This window comes from Heloderma suspectum, chromosome 4 (assembly GCF_057233095.1).
Source record: "Heloderma suspectum isolate Gila_16-S chromosome 4, 16-S_ref, whole genome shotgun sequence".
NCBI lineage: Eukaryota > Metazoa > Chordata > Lepidosauria > Squamata > Helodermatidae > Heloderma > Heloderma suspectum.
In genome coordinates this window covers 222626164-222640308 of record NC_139461.1, presented here as the reverse complement: position 1 = coordinate 222640308, position 14145 = coordinate 222626164, and the positions used below count along the sequence as shown (strand labels likewise).

The following is a 14145-nucleotide window of genomic DNA, read 5'->3' as shown; positions in this document are numbered from 1 at the left end:
CATACACCAACATGGTGCCTTCCAGATGTTTTGGCATATGACTCCCATCTTCCCTGATCATTAGCCATGCTAGTTGGGGCCAATGGGAGTTGAAGTCCAAAATATCTAGAGGGCAGCCGGTTGGGGATGGCTGGTATATATGATATGAATACTTCATCGTCAAGTTGGTCAATGTCCTTTGTATATAATTGATGCATTCCATATATCCCAGAATTCAAAATAATTACATGTCCTTTTCCTCCACATAACCCACCCCCCCAGATTCTTTCTTCTTGGGTAGGATACAATCCCTTCAACATACACTACTTAAATATCCACAAAATGTGTGTGTGTGTGGGGGGATGGGATAATTATCCTCTCTGTACCAGCTCAGGAATTATGATAAAAACTGAGAAATAAGTAATCATTTAGGGCTTTTTAAAAGATGTACTTTGGTGGAATGCTGAAGGTAGCGAAGTTTGACTCTGAGCTGTTTTCACACTTTCCATTTTTAGTAGATTTTGCAAACACTCCACAACTGCAAAACGGTGTGAATCAGAGGCTAAATTTGCTACATGTGTTGCTGTTCATGTGAATGAATCTGTAGCCAAAGACAAGTAGTTTAAATGCCATTTCCCTTTTGAGAAAGTAGGGATAACAATGGAATTTCACTTATTCACTATCGTTTTCAGGAGAGTCCTGAGTTAAATTATAGCCCTTTCCTGTCTTCCTCAAATGACTACATTAGAGACAGGGGAATAGGATCAGAAGATGCATTTGCCAAACATGCCTTAACCAGCAATAAGCATTTACAGTTTAATACGTTTAAGAAATCAAGGTCAGACAAATGCACTAGCTTTAGAGCTACCACATTATCTATGATTCTTCTGTGTGAATTCAACAGGGAGGAAACATGGCCAGGAATGGTTGTGATGTAGCATCTGCTGCTCTTCGCACTTACGGATTCTGTGAAACAGACACAATGGGAGGTTTCTTTGGCTGTGGTAAGATGATAGCAATGAAGTGAATCTTACAATAGAAACATTTTATGCACATAGAGGTGATAGATGATACAACCATAAGGAGCTTACTGAAGTTCTGTTTGATAAATTGCATTTATTCATTGTCAGAATACTTTGCACAACAGTTTCTCCAATGCTTGTGCACGTAAATGCACAAATGTGCAAGACATGGCATGATACAATTCTTCAAGACTTCCTCCAGGCTCAAAGTTCTTCAGACAGCTCTGTCTTGGGATACATTTGCACATTTGAGAATGGAAAAAGTCATAACACTCACAAGCTCTTGATCCAATATATGTTGGATGGACGTCAGTGCTGTGACTCATACTAAGAGTGGACTGTCAACTTGCCTATAAATTATGAAAATGGGCATTCAGATGAACCAATTAAATGAAGAAGATGGTGACAGATGAAGGAATCCTAGGTTAAGAATATCCACTGTATGCCATGCCATAGATTTGACTTTGAAACAGTTGAAGCATTATATTTTATTTAAATCTGTACCATAATTATTGTACCTTTGTTATTAATACTATTAAAGGTGACTTTGCAGAAAGAAATGGTAAAACTTTTCAAGTAAAACAAGTACACTTATTATATTGCCAAAACTGGTCAATAATGATGGGGTTTACATTTCAAGACTTATAGCTGCCAAACAATGGTCCATTACCATTACTCTTAAAAAAGGGTGTTTGTAGGTTATTGCAATAGCTGCTTAAAGTTGTTTGAAGTAGGTCTGATAGTTACTGAGATATCAACATTTATTCATCTCATTTCATGGCTGCCATCTTTAAAGATGGTGGCCAAACTCCAAGATTAGAAAAATGGCCTCCATACTAAATGTTATCCTAGGCTCCTAAAAAATAATGTCCATTTGTAAAAAAAAAAAAAAAAAGGAAAAAAAAAAGGTCCCCTAAGACACACACATGCATACATGCACAGAGGTGTTAGGTATATGACTGGACTAGGAGAACAATGCTGGCTAAGCATTATGGGATACGCAGTCCCAACACATCTGGACAGTGCTAGGTTGAGGAAGGCTACCCAAGAACATTTCCCAGCATCATTTGCAAAGCATAGGGATTGTTTGGCAAACATACAAAGGTTCCTTGTCACATTTCGGACTGGAAAATGTTCCCTGAAGGTAGAAAGTTTGAAAACCGCTGTGATATTCCAGGGTGTTACGTATCAGTTCTCAGTTCAGCCGTATACTAATTATTACCTTTACTTACCGATAATCAATTACTGTCAAATATCAAAATCTAGTAGCTCAGTCGTGACAAGACAAGGGTACTGTTGGTGGGTGGTTCAACCAATCCAGGGAGGTGGTGTTCAGCCAGTTCTAGATGGGGTTGCACTCTTACTGAAGAATCTGGTTTCGGGTTTGGGGGTTGCTCATTGATTGAGCTCTGTCGCTAGAGGCTCAAGTGGCCTTAGTGCCATGGAGCACCTTTCACCAGTTAAGGCTTGTACAGAAGCTGTGACCTTTCCTGGATGAGCCTGGCTACGTTATCCATGCTCCGGTGAACTCCAGATTAAGCTATGGCAATGTGTTTCAAGTGGGGTTGCCTTTGAAAAGTGTATGGAAAGTTCTCTTAGTTCATAACACAGCTGCTAGGCTACTAACTGAAACAAGATATTGGGAACACATTTTGGCAGTGCTTAAAGAACTCCGTTGGATTCTGGTCTGTTTCTGAGCAGAATTCAAAAAGGAGGTGCTTACTGTTAATGCCCTACCTGCCTTAAGGTCGAGATATTTGAGGGAATATCTTCTCCAACATCAACCTGCCTGTACACTAAGAACTTCCTTGGACGCCTTCTGAAGTGGGGCAGGTGGCTACAGGAGAGAGGGCCTTTTCACCTCACCTGTGGCACCTCCCTTACAGAAATTTCTCCCCTTGCAGTCTCACTTGTGGTGGTGCCTATGCTAATGTCTTATAGGCCTCAGACAAAGAGCTTTCCTACATGAGGCATTTATTATGCACTCATGGTTTCTTATTCACAGTTGCTTACAGGTTCTTTAGATGACCTCATGATACTCATTTCACTTCTGTTTTTTAAGAGGAATTTCCTGGAGGGGGAGGTTAGAGTGGAGGAAATGGAGTATTATTTAGAAAAGTGAAAGAAAAGGCATTATCCTACTTGTGTATTTGCACTATTCCACTATAGCACAACACCACCTAGAGGTTAGGTAGTGGAAAAGCAAGAAAGGAAAAGCTCCTTGTGTAAAGCTCGGATCTCAATTCTGTGAGGAAACCGGAAGTAGATACAGCAATTAACTGCCTCATGTAGAAAAGCTCAATGACACTTTTAATTTCCTAGGCTTTAAAGTCTGATGTATTCCACCAACCCAGCCACTGTAATAGTTTTTATAGTGGGTTGTAGCCAATTATGGCATTCCACCAGCAGGAGGAAGCTGCTGACAGAACGGATTTCCTCCTCCCCCTGCAGCCCCCCAATCTGCTCCAGAGGATCCCTCAACCCTCCGGAGAAGATTTGGAGCATGTGTGTGGGATTGCAAAGAGCAGAGGATAGGGAAGTCCTGTTGTGTTAGCAGACTTCTGCTTGTGTGAGGATTGGATATAACCCAGTGTTTGTATTAGTTATTGCAAATCTCTCTGGAGATGTTTGATTGAAGAATGGTAGAGAAATATTTTAAATAATCTGAATTTCAGCTCTAAAAGGAATGATAATCAAGGAATCTTAGTCCAATAAGAAATGTATATTTATTTTAGGTGGCTAGCAGTCATAACACTAGAAATCCTAGATGGGCTCCTACTACAATTTTAACAACCTTAAAAAGGATTTCTGATACAATTACTATGAGAAAGTGGAAAATGCCTTTGGAATGACAGGATGATTTGCTATTGCTTTGACATATAAGTAGCATGTCAGGCTGTATCATGACTAACAAAAGTGTATAAGATTGTTTTTAACAAATCCTATCAGATTTGACTCCCTCTGTTATTCTCCAAACTGCCAGTCTGAAACAATGTATTGAAATAAGCAGTGCTAGGACTGTACCATACACTTTACAGGGAACATTAAATCAAAGTTTATAGCATAGAGAATATCTTTATTTTAGTTCCGACTGGGACAACTGATCAGGTACATGGAATTTAAAGGGACACACACACACACATTCCAGAGAGAATCAGTTCTTCAGTACCTAAAATGTTTGAATGTCAGATCCTCCTTGGTGATAGTCAATCATTCAGAAAGCAAATAACCCACACAGAAAACCCGTCTAATAGAAAAGACAGGGAACAAACAACAACCCCCCCCCCAAAACACCCTGAAGGGTTTTTAGCCAATTCTCTGAAGAAAGTGCATGCAAATATATTATTATCTCCCCCTTCCATATTTAAGATATAACTGAAAGCATGCTAACTGCATTTATGTATTATATTTATAAATAGCCTCTCTGCCCCTAAACACCCTAGAAGATGTACAGCATTTCAAATGGTAACACCAATAATACAATTTAGGTTGAATCCTCTACACCCTTGCCTGACCCCTTGAACTCATTGGGACTTGCTTCTGAGTACACATACATCGTATTGTACTGTCAGTAACACTACAGCCCCCAGCATAAGATCTTACTGGAGAGAAGGATATAGCTCAGTGGTAAAGCACATGAGTTGCAGGAGGAAGATCCCAAGTTCAGTCCCTGGCAAGACCCTTGTATGAAACCCTAGAAAGCTGCTGCCAGTCATTATAGACAATACTAAGCCAAACAGACAAATGTTCTGACTCATTATAAGCAGCTTCCTAGATTCCTGAATTTTTAATTAAAATACCCATCAAATGCATTGAAAATTGAAATTAGTATTTTTAAATGGAGTTAAGTTGACAGCCTAAACTGCCCAAGTGCTCATTAAGATGTTATAAAACTATACAAACAGTGGTTTATATATCATCTTTCATAGTTTTTAAACTTCCTTATGAGAACAGTTCACTTTACTCCATTCCAGGCAGCACAGTTAAATTTGGGTGGATGATGTAGTCGTACAATACTTGAAACAGTAAAGTTTTCAGATGCCATCTGATTCTATCCTTGGGCTGAAGCAGGTATTATGGATCCTAAATATATTTCTACTACATATATCCAGATAGTTGTATAATGTATATTAGTGGCCCTTTATAGTAGGCCTGGTGGCAGGGGTTGGCATGTGGATGGGCAGCTGTTGAGGGCCCAGAGGCTCAGAAGGACCCATCCCTGCCCTGACCGTGCAGACATTGAACATGCCACATCAGCCACCATCACCAGTGCTGCTGCTGGGGCAGTGGCTCCTCTTCCTCCCATCCCACCCACCCACCCCCTCCATCCTCCTCCTCGCATGCCTGGCCAGCCCCACTTGCTTAAGCAAACTGAGCCTGTAGGCCCCCATGGCGCACCATTTTATAAAAGTATTAAGTGGGGGGACCCTTGGTAGCACTGTGCCAAGATCCCACTGGCGTCTGGCGCTGGCCCTGCTCTATAGCCCTTTTCAGACGTTCACTTCTGAACGTGTGAAGTGGCCTGCAGGAACATCCCCCCTCAATAATGTCCCATGCAGCAACAACACTCCTGACCCAGTGCATGATCAGCTGGGTCTAAAGGGGGCAGCTTCATCATGCATAGGGTTTCCAGCACAATTCTGCCAATTGTGCACCAGCTCAGGAGCATTGCCAGTGCATGAAGTGCCATTAAGGTAGTGGAGCTAGGCCCATGTCTTCCCGTAGGTCCCTTCATGCATTCAGAAGTGAGCACCTGAAGCAGGCTCATGAACTGCTGCACTGAAACAGCATTTCAAAGGAGTGGGCATCTGGGTCTTACTCTTAAAATGGCAGGACAACTCATCCCCCATGCCAAGAAAGGTACACAGTTCCTCTCCCATCTGTATCGTGAATGGCACAGATAGGCTACCTACATCTTTGTAGGTACCATCTGTGATGGTAGCCCCTTACATTGTATCCTACAGGTTGTTCATCACACTGGGAGTCAGGAACAGAGAGAGAACCATTTACCGCTGGTCTCTAGTAATAAGAGTAGGATGTGGCAAATAAAACAAGAGGATAGCTCTGACCCACTTGCCAAATACAGGATACTGCTGTAGCTACCACAACAGCTAACGTGCAAGATACTGCTGTAGCTACCACGACAGCTAACATGCAGGATACTGCTGTAGCTACCACGACAGCTAACCCTATGTTTCAACCAGTTATGTTCACTTCAATTAGTGTACAAAACTAGATCACGTGGTGGAACTTTTCATGGATTGCACCATTTCACACAGATCAAATGCTTTCCCCAAATAAACATTTCCTTACATGCAGTTGTGAAGAGAAAGGGATTGAGAGCCTTCTCACTGACACGGTAGCTTTCTGAGTTCAAAATTCCCAGAACCACCACCATCAGGGAAAGCATCCAAAGCTACAACTAACCACACCCACCAGGGATGGGTGGATCTGTCAATCTCAGTTTTGCTGAGATCGCTGGCTTTCATGGTCAACCTTGCTTGGGGATGTGTATGAAAAATTCATTTCAGTTTTTGATCAGGATTTACCCAGATTTACCTTCCAGACCAAACACAGACTTGGATGCAATCTGTGGTTGAAGTCTGTACATTTCCGACCCTGCAACATGATTTGCAGGACAACAAAGAAAAATGTATTCAACAGCATGCGTACATTTGAAAAATGTGCATGAAAAAATACATACTTTTGAAAAATGTGTGTAACTATGCTTTAATCAATGGGAGAAGAACGTGTAGATTTCAAAGATGCAAAAAGGGGGGGAAAGCTTGCAATCTAATACAGACTGGAGTTGGAACAAGCTTTTAGATGGAATTCGGAGAACTTTGGCAAGCTTAAGTTTTGTTTATTTGGACATGTCTAAACTTGTTCTATCCCATTTCTGCATTAAGTTGGCAGTTTTTTTAAAAAAAAAATCCTTATGGAAATTCATACTCATTTTATATGTATTTTTAAATGTATGCATTTTTCCAAAGTACTTTCAATTTCTGTAATGCAGTTTTGTACTCTTTTCTCAAACGTTATGCATACATACTTTTCCTTAATATCCACACTTCAATGCATATTTTCTCTGAGATGACCTGCATCCCAAGCTCATAAAAATGTGTATTTTGGCACACAACTCTGTCTTGGCTTGCTGATACGGCAGGTGCGAATTGGGTAAATCCATTTTTAAAAGCCCTTGATGGAAGACATTTCTCACCCATCCCTATCCCTCTCCCTCCCCCCCCCCCCACACACACAATCTGAAATTCTGACCATCTCCTTTGAAGTGGTAGTGTGGACATTTTGGCCTCCATTGTTCATGCATGTCTGGAAGATAACCAAAATGGAGGGTGGGTGGGGCTTTTCAAAGGGGATGAAAGTCTTTATGAAACAAGCCCCCCATCCTCACACTTTCAGGCTCAACCAAAAAAAGGCATTTGCTTTGATGCAGATGATGCACACTTTTCTTTTATCCGAAAACTACCAAAATGAGACAACAAGGCGCTTCTGTGTGGATATGTCCTACTGCAGCCTTAGGAAGATAGGAAGCTGCCTGGTACTGAGTCAGACCGGTGGTCCATGTAGCCCAACGTTATTGACACTGACTGGCAGCGGTTCTCCAGGGTGTCAGGCAGGAGTATTTCCAGCTCTACCTGGAGATGCCTGGGACTGAACCTGGGACCTTCTGGTTGCAAGGCACGTGCCCTACCACTGAGCTTTGGCGCTTTCCTATCCAATGGCCCTCCTGGATGGGAATTATGGGAGTTGTAGTCCAACGCAGAGGGAGGGCACCCCATTACGGAACACTCTCCTATTGGCTGGCCACTACCCAGTTAGGGAGATTTGGTGCTTATGTTAGGTAAAAAGATTCTACATTGGGTCCATTTCCCCAAACTTCTGTCATTAGGACCAGGAAAGGTCAGCAGAGTGTCCTCATGTTAAAGGACCAGAACTAATGCTAGCTAGTCGAAGCTGCTGCTGCTGCTGCTGCTGCTGCTTCTTCTGCTTCTTCTTCTTCTTCTTCTTCTTCTTCTTCTTCTTCTTCTTCTTCTTCTTCTTCTTCTTCTTCTTCTTCCCTTATATCATCTACAGGCAGAACTGGAAAAAAGCAGTTTTCGCTAGAGACACCCACACCAGAAGGCACTGAAGACCATGTAGGAGATGCCCCTGTTTTAACAGAACAAGTTATAATGATTTTTTAAAAGCCCTAAATATACTAGGCATTTTATCCCCCAAATACAATAACACAACAGCTGTCTAGTAGCTTGTAAGGAAAACCGCCTGCCCATTGTCCTCTTGTTGAGTGGGAGCAAGGAGACCGCTGATGGTGAGAATATGGCTGAAGAGGAAGTGTGCCTGGTTGGCTGCTGTGCTAGCCAGAAGCTTATTCTGGGCAAAACCTTTCTATGCAAAAGTAAGGAAGAGAAAATAAATAAATAATAAAGTGTGCCAGTATCCAAAGTGCTTGTGGCGCAGATAGTACATATAATAAAATACATAATCAAGTATCCCACAACTGTGCAGGAAGTTTGTTGACTTCCAGGGCACGCTGCATACTGAAACTGTACTCAGCTATTGCTGACAACTGCTATATAAGCTTTCAGATCTTTCATTCACCAGAAATTCTTCTGCTGGTAAAAGGGAATCTTAAGGAGGGGGATACTACAGTATACAGCTATAGTAATACCCTAACAAACAGCAGCCTTTGCCTTAGTGAAAAGCTCTTTGAAAAGAGGGGGAAAGGGTTACTTTTGAGATTATTCCTCTCAAATTGTGATGGCATATATCCTATCATATTAAATTTTCATTTTCTTTTCGAATGGATAATCTTTATAACAAATTATGCACTTCTTAAAGCCACTAAGCACAGAAAAATGACTTTTAAAAACTGAGCTATTCACTATGACTGCACTAATTCTCTACACCTGGTGCTTGAAAATTAAAATACCATGCAGGTCTGGAAGTATATCTGTTGTGTGATGAGGGTGGAATTAGCTCTAGATTAAATAGGATTCTTTCCATACTACTATATAAATATTTAAAAAACAATTAGTATTATTAGACAGAGCAAGGATAAAGGGATCCCTTTTCTATGTCATAATAATCTGATTCAGAAAGTACCATATAAGTTCACAGGAATATTAAGACTGCTAACAAATATGTAAAACTAGAGCTGTGCACACATTTCAAAATTCTTCACTCTATTTCTGGGCAGAGAAATTGGGGACAATTTCCCCTGAAATTCTCAAGGGGAAGGAGAAATTCTGCAACAGTTGGTCACACATAGGGCTCTTCTTTCTTGCTTTCATTTTTTCCTACAGGTTTTTGGCTTTTCTATGCTGCTACTACAAGTGGCAACAGCATTAACTGTGTTGGTAGCCTAGCCTAGCCTCCATTTTGCAACCTCCACAATGCAGGCATGAGGGAGGGAGGCAGTATTCTGTCTAGCTCCAGAGAAGAACTGGAGCTATCCTATGTCAAAATCTGTCCTCCAGTTTCCTGGATGTTTTCTTCCCCCATGAAAGAGGCTTCAATTTTTCTGCCTTGTTCTCAGGGCATTTTTATAATTTATTTTGGCTTTCTTTCAGTAGAGTTTTTGAGCCTACCTAATCACTGTGGGGTGACCAAGGGTGCTGTAAGTGGCGTTTTATTCTTTCTCTTTCTATTATACCTCTTTCCATTGCTCTGCAGCCTCCCAGGCTGTCTGCACTTCCTGATATGAAAAAACCCCTATGGGAGGAACTACCTCATGATGTCTTCCCTGGGCTTTAATTGAAGCGCTGGGAGCCAAGAAGGCTACAGGCTGCTGGAGAGATGCTTATACTGTGAAAGACAGGACACTCATGCACACTTTTCGACCACCCATTTAAGAAGGATGCAGACAAACTGGAGAGGGTTCAGAGGGGGGCAACGAAGATGATCAGGGGACTGGAAACAAAGCCCTATGAGGAGAGACTGAAAGAACTGGGCATCTTTAGCCTTGAGAAGAGAAGACTGAGGGGGAGATATGATAGCGCTCTTCAAAGACTTGAAAGGTTGTCACAGAGAGGAAGGCCAGGATCTCTTCTCAATCATCCCAGAGTGCAGGACACAGAATAATGGGCTCAAGTGACAAAAAGCCAGATTCCGTCTGAACATCAGGACAACTTTCCTGACTGTTAGAGCAATATGACAATGGAACTAATTACCTAAGGAGTAAGTAGTGGGTTCTCCCACACTGGAGGCATTAAAGAGGAAGCTGGACAGCCATCTTTCAGGGATGCTTTGACTTAGATTCCTGCACTGATTAGGGGGTTGGACTTGATGGTCTTATAGGCCCCTTCCCACCCTACTATTCTATGATTCTATGATTCATCCCATAAGTAAAGCAGGCACAAGAATTCAGAAACCAACCCATAAGAGTTTCTCTGAAATGTTCTTCTCCTTTGAATTTCTTTTTGAAAGCAATTTCTTTTCTATCAAATTGAATGGGAATAGGTAAAAAAAAATTAGGACAAATTTTCGGCACAGCACTATGTAAAACTAGTATGTTCACATCCCTCTACTGAGGGTGTTTCAAAATATGTGTTCACATTAAACTGAAATGATCTGCAACAAGGACTAGTAAACTTTGTGTCCCTTTCCTCCCCCTGGATTTTACACTCAAAAAACTGATTTATTATTACATTGAATCAAGTGTGGGATAGGAAGACAATTCTGTCTGAAGATATTATACTTATCTTTTCAAGCACGTAACATAGTTCACAATCATTCTAAGTCTGTCCTTACAATAACCCATTGAGATGGCTTCCTTTTATTCACATATATGCTGGGTTTTCTTTCTTTTCTTAAGAGATGTCCCTTTCAGAACATCTGGATCCAATTTTAGATATGCTATTTCTACATTGTCTGACAATTAAAACAAACTATTTAGAAGACAATATCAAAAAAGATGAAGGCCCCACAAAGATGGTTTTATTCTCATAAAATAGAAGAGAACCAAGTAACTACTAGATTTTATATTCTCAACAATGGGGGAACATCAATTTTTGTTGCTTTTTTGTGTCCCAGATGACCCTTGATGCATTTAACAATGCATTTTGCACCTTGAAAGGATAATCCAATCATGTCAGCAACCTCCTTCAGAACTGCAGCTCAAGATTATTATGGACTGCAGACTGGGGAGCAATTGCACCATTCTTAGGTGCTTTTCTCTCCCCCCACCCACCCCCGTGTTTAAATTCCTGCTCATAAAGACTTCTGGAGAACTAGAAAGCTTTCTCATTTATTTGAGATATTTCAGTTGATCCTGATAATGGTATTACCCTACTGTGGATTTTGGATGAGTTTCTAATGGAGCAATATGGCTTACTATGTGTTTTCTATTCTTATTGTCTGATGGTATTTGATTAAATATTGCTGCTACTGAGCTGTCTTTTCAGTTTCAGTTTTATTTGTTTTACTGTGGATTTTATTTTGGTAAAGCTAGATAGATAGTGACTTGGGAATCATTGGTTGAGAGGCAGAGTACAAATAAATAAAATATAAAAAGCAAGTCAGATGATCCAAACCAGAACAAATTAGGCTATATTATAACCATCTCAACAGCTCTACCTCACTGTTGTACCAGGAAAACCATTTACAAGATTGGTGTGGCATTCTGGTATCTCTAGCAGCTTTCAGACCATCAGAGGTTGCATAGCTGAGACTGTCCTGGAACATTGTATTCAAATACAGCTTTGAAGTATTTTTTTAAAGAACATATTGATCTCTCCCTGTCAAAAAGACCTCCACTCCCTAGGGGGCAATCTCTTCAGCTTTTGGGAGACTCAGAAAGACAGAGCTAGAGAGGTCCCAGGATGACTGCAGATAAACATGGTGGCCTTATCTTCCAGTCTTCCTGCCATGTTCACATGGTCTAGGCCTGGCTCTTTATTACCGCAGTTGACAAATCTATATAAAAGTTCCATGGTTGTTGCAGTTTCACGGTCAATTTTGAGACCTGACACAAGCCCAGGCCAAAAACTAGTTCTGGTTTTTTGTTTTGTTTTGTTTTTTTAAGAAGCCTGTGTGGGCTCAGTGGAAGTTCTATGATTTGTATTTAATGCTTAAGGCATTTCTGGGAGAAAACCTCTCCTTTTTTGGCCTCAAAAGCTGCCTAATAAGCTAAAGAGGTCAGGAAAACGTGGATCTGTAATAAAAGCTTGAGCTGGGTTAGGAAGTTTGCCCAGAGTTCAGTTAGGCAAACTCTGGAGGTAGGGCTGGTTCCAGGTTTTGTATTAGCCCTCTGCGTGCCTCCTACACCTGAGGGCCCCTACCATCCCAGCACCCCCCTGCCCCATAATGAGTGTTGTGCAGGTCCAGGTCTCTTCTCACACACCTCTATCACATGAAAGTCTTTTTTCAGCAGATGGGCAGGTGTGTGGGACTTCCCCACAAAGAATCAAGAGGAAGAAGAGTGGGTGGCAGTGACAAAGGGGGATGTGGTGGAAGCATTAGCATAGGCAGGGTAAAGGAAGGCTCGACACTGCTACCACATCTGCAGCAGCTACCCAGGGCCCTTTTCCTGAGGCTTGGGAATGCCATTAACTTTATCTACCAGTCCCTAGAGCATTGAAAAATGGAGGGGGGGTTGTTCCCTGTGATCAGTTATTTGTGTCCAAGGTTTGTACTAAAAGTAGTTAAAAACTACTGTATATGCATATGGAAAGTCATGTTTTTCATTCTGCGTTGTAGATGAGCTTTGAGAGAAATATTGTCCATCTCATATAATTTTGAAGCGTTACAGTCAAATGTGTATTCTGAATCAGGTATCTATGGATTTCACCAGCATCTCTAATTCAGGGCAAGAGAATTTGTGGGGTCTCAAATCTGAAGCCCTATCTGGGGATGGCCGTATCAAGGACATCAGTGCAGAAAGAGCCTCCTGCCTGACAGGGCCCTAAAACCAGCAGCCCAGATCAACTATGTGGTTAGGCTAAGTGAACACAGGAGCCATCTTCCAATTGCCCAAGGCGGGCCTTGCATTCACCCATTTGTCTGAGACACCAAATGGCCCACAAACATAATTCAGAACACCCAATTCCAGCCCAGAATATGGCCCTTTTAACATGTAGAGCTGGGCCCAAAGTGCCTCTTCTCTACCTAGTCCTATCCTTTGGCTGCAAAAGTGGGGAGTCATTTTCTGCAGTTTTGGCTGTGGGCAAGAGAAATAGCTACAAAGGTTCTGGGAATAGGGGACATATATTTCAGAGTGCTGGCAGCAGAGTCTGATCCCCCTCTTTCCCAATTTTTTAGGAAGTCTTCTTGCTGCTGCTGCAGTGGCACTCCCTAGTTTTGACTATTTCACTGAACAAGGCCTCTGTGGAAGGAAATGTCTTTTCAGGGCCCTATTAAGCTGTGGACAACCATTTCACCCTCCCCAAAATGGCCCTGAAGGGATGCCTCATCATAACATCATCTCACAGAGGCATTGTAGGGAAAATGGCTGCCAGAGTGCACTTCGAGCACAGCTACTACTTGCTCTGGTGGCCAAAGGTATTTTACTAAAGCAGGAAGGCAAAGGTGGGGGTTTGGCACCAATACTTTAAAATGCAAGTCCCTTGTCCCAAAATTTGTAACAATTTTCTCCTACTCCCCAAGAGTGTTTTTCTGTCCTGCCCCCTCTGCTCCTCCATATGTCACTGAAAACATCCCAGGCTAGATCTACACTATTGCTTTATAGCGGTATTGACGTGTACTGATAACTGCTGGAGCACATTACTCATTCGATACCGCTTTTGTAGTGTTATTTCCTACATTTATTCCACATTATCCAATATACCACAACAAATGTCATTGTGTCTCCTACTACGTATAAATGCGCAAGAGGGATATAGTCTTACCATGATGGGGTCATAATGATATGACGCAAGGTATAAATCTGGCCCCAATCAGAATGTTTGGTGAAGCACACACTGAAGGGATTCACTCCTCACCTAGGGTGCAGAGCTTGAGGTAGCTATCAGAATTATACCAGCATCTCCCAATGGAAGGAAATAAATTAGTGAGGTCCCACAGGGATCTGTATTGGGACAATGTTTTTGAACTTGTTCATAAATGATGAGTGAGCAGTGAAGTGGCCAAGATTGCTGATTGGGGTGAATGGATGCCAGTGCGTCCA

At 41.7% G+C, this 14145-nt stretch overlaps 1 protein-coding gene across 7 annotated transcripts in view; it reads right to left on the bottom strand.

The window, feature by feature from the left end:
* The window catches only part of DAB1 (DAB adaptor protein 1), a 911155-nt gene that overhangs the window by 600343 nt on the left and 296667 nt on the right, over positions 1 to 14145 (bottom strand). Inside the window, exon 3 of one of the 7 annotated variants that reach the window (XR_014790533.1) lies at positions 8079 to 8171. The exons of the other annotated variants lie outside the window; for them this stretch is intronic. The gene's annotated coding sequence lies outside the window, so the exon portion shown is untranslated. Of the gene's footprint in view, positions 1 to 8078; positions 8172 to 14145 lie in introns of those variants that run through there. 7 annotated transcript variants of the gene reach the window in all.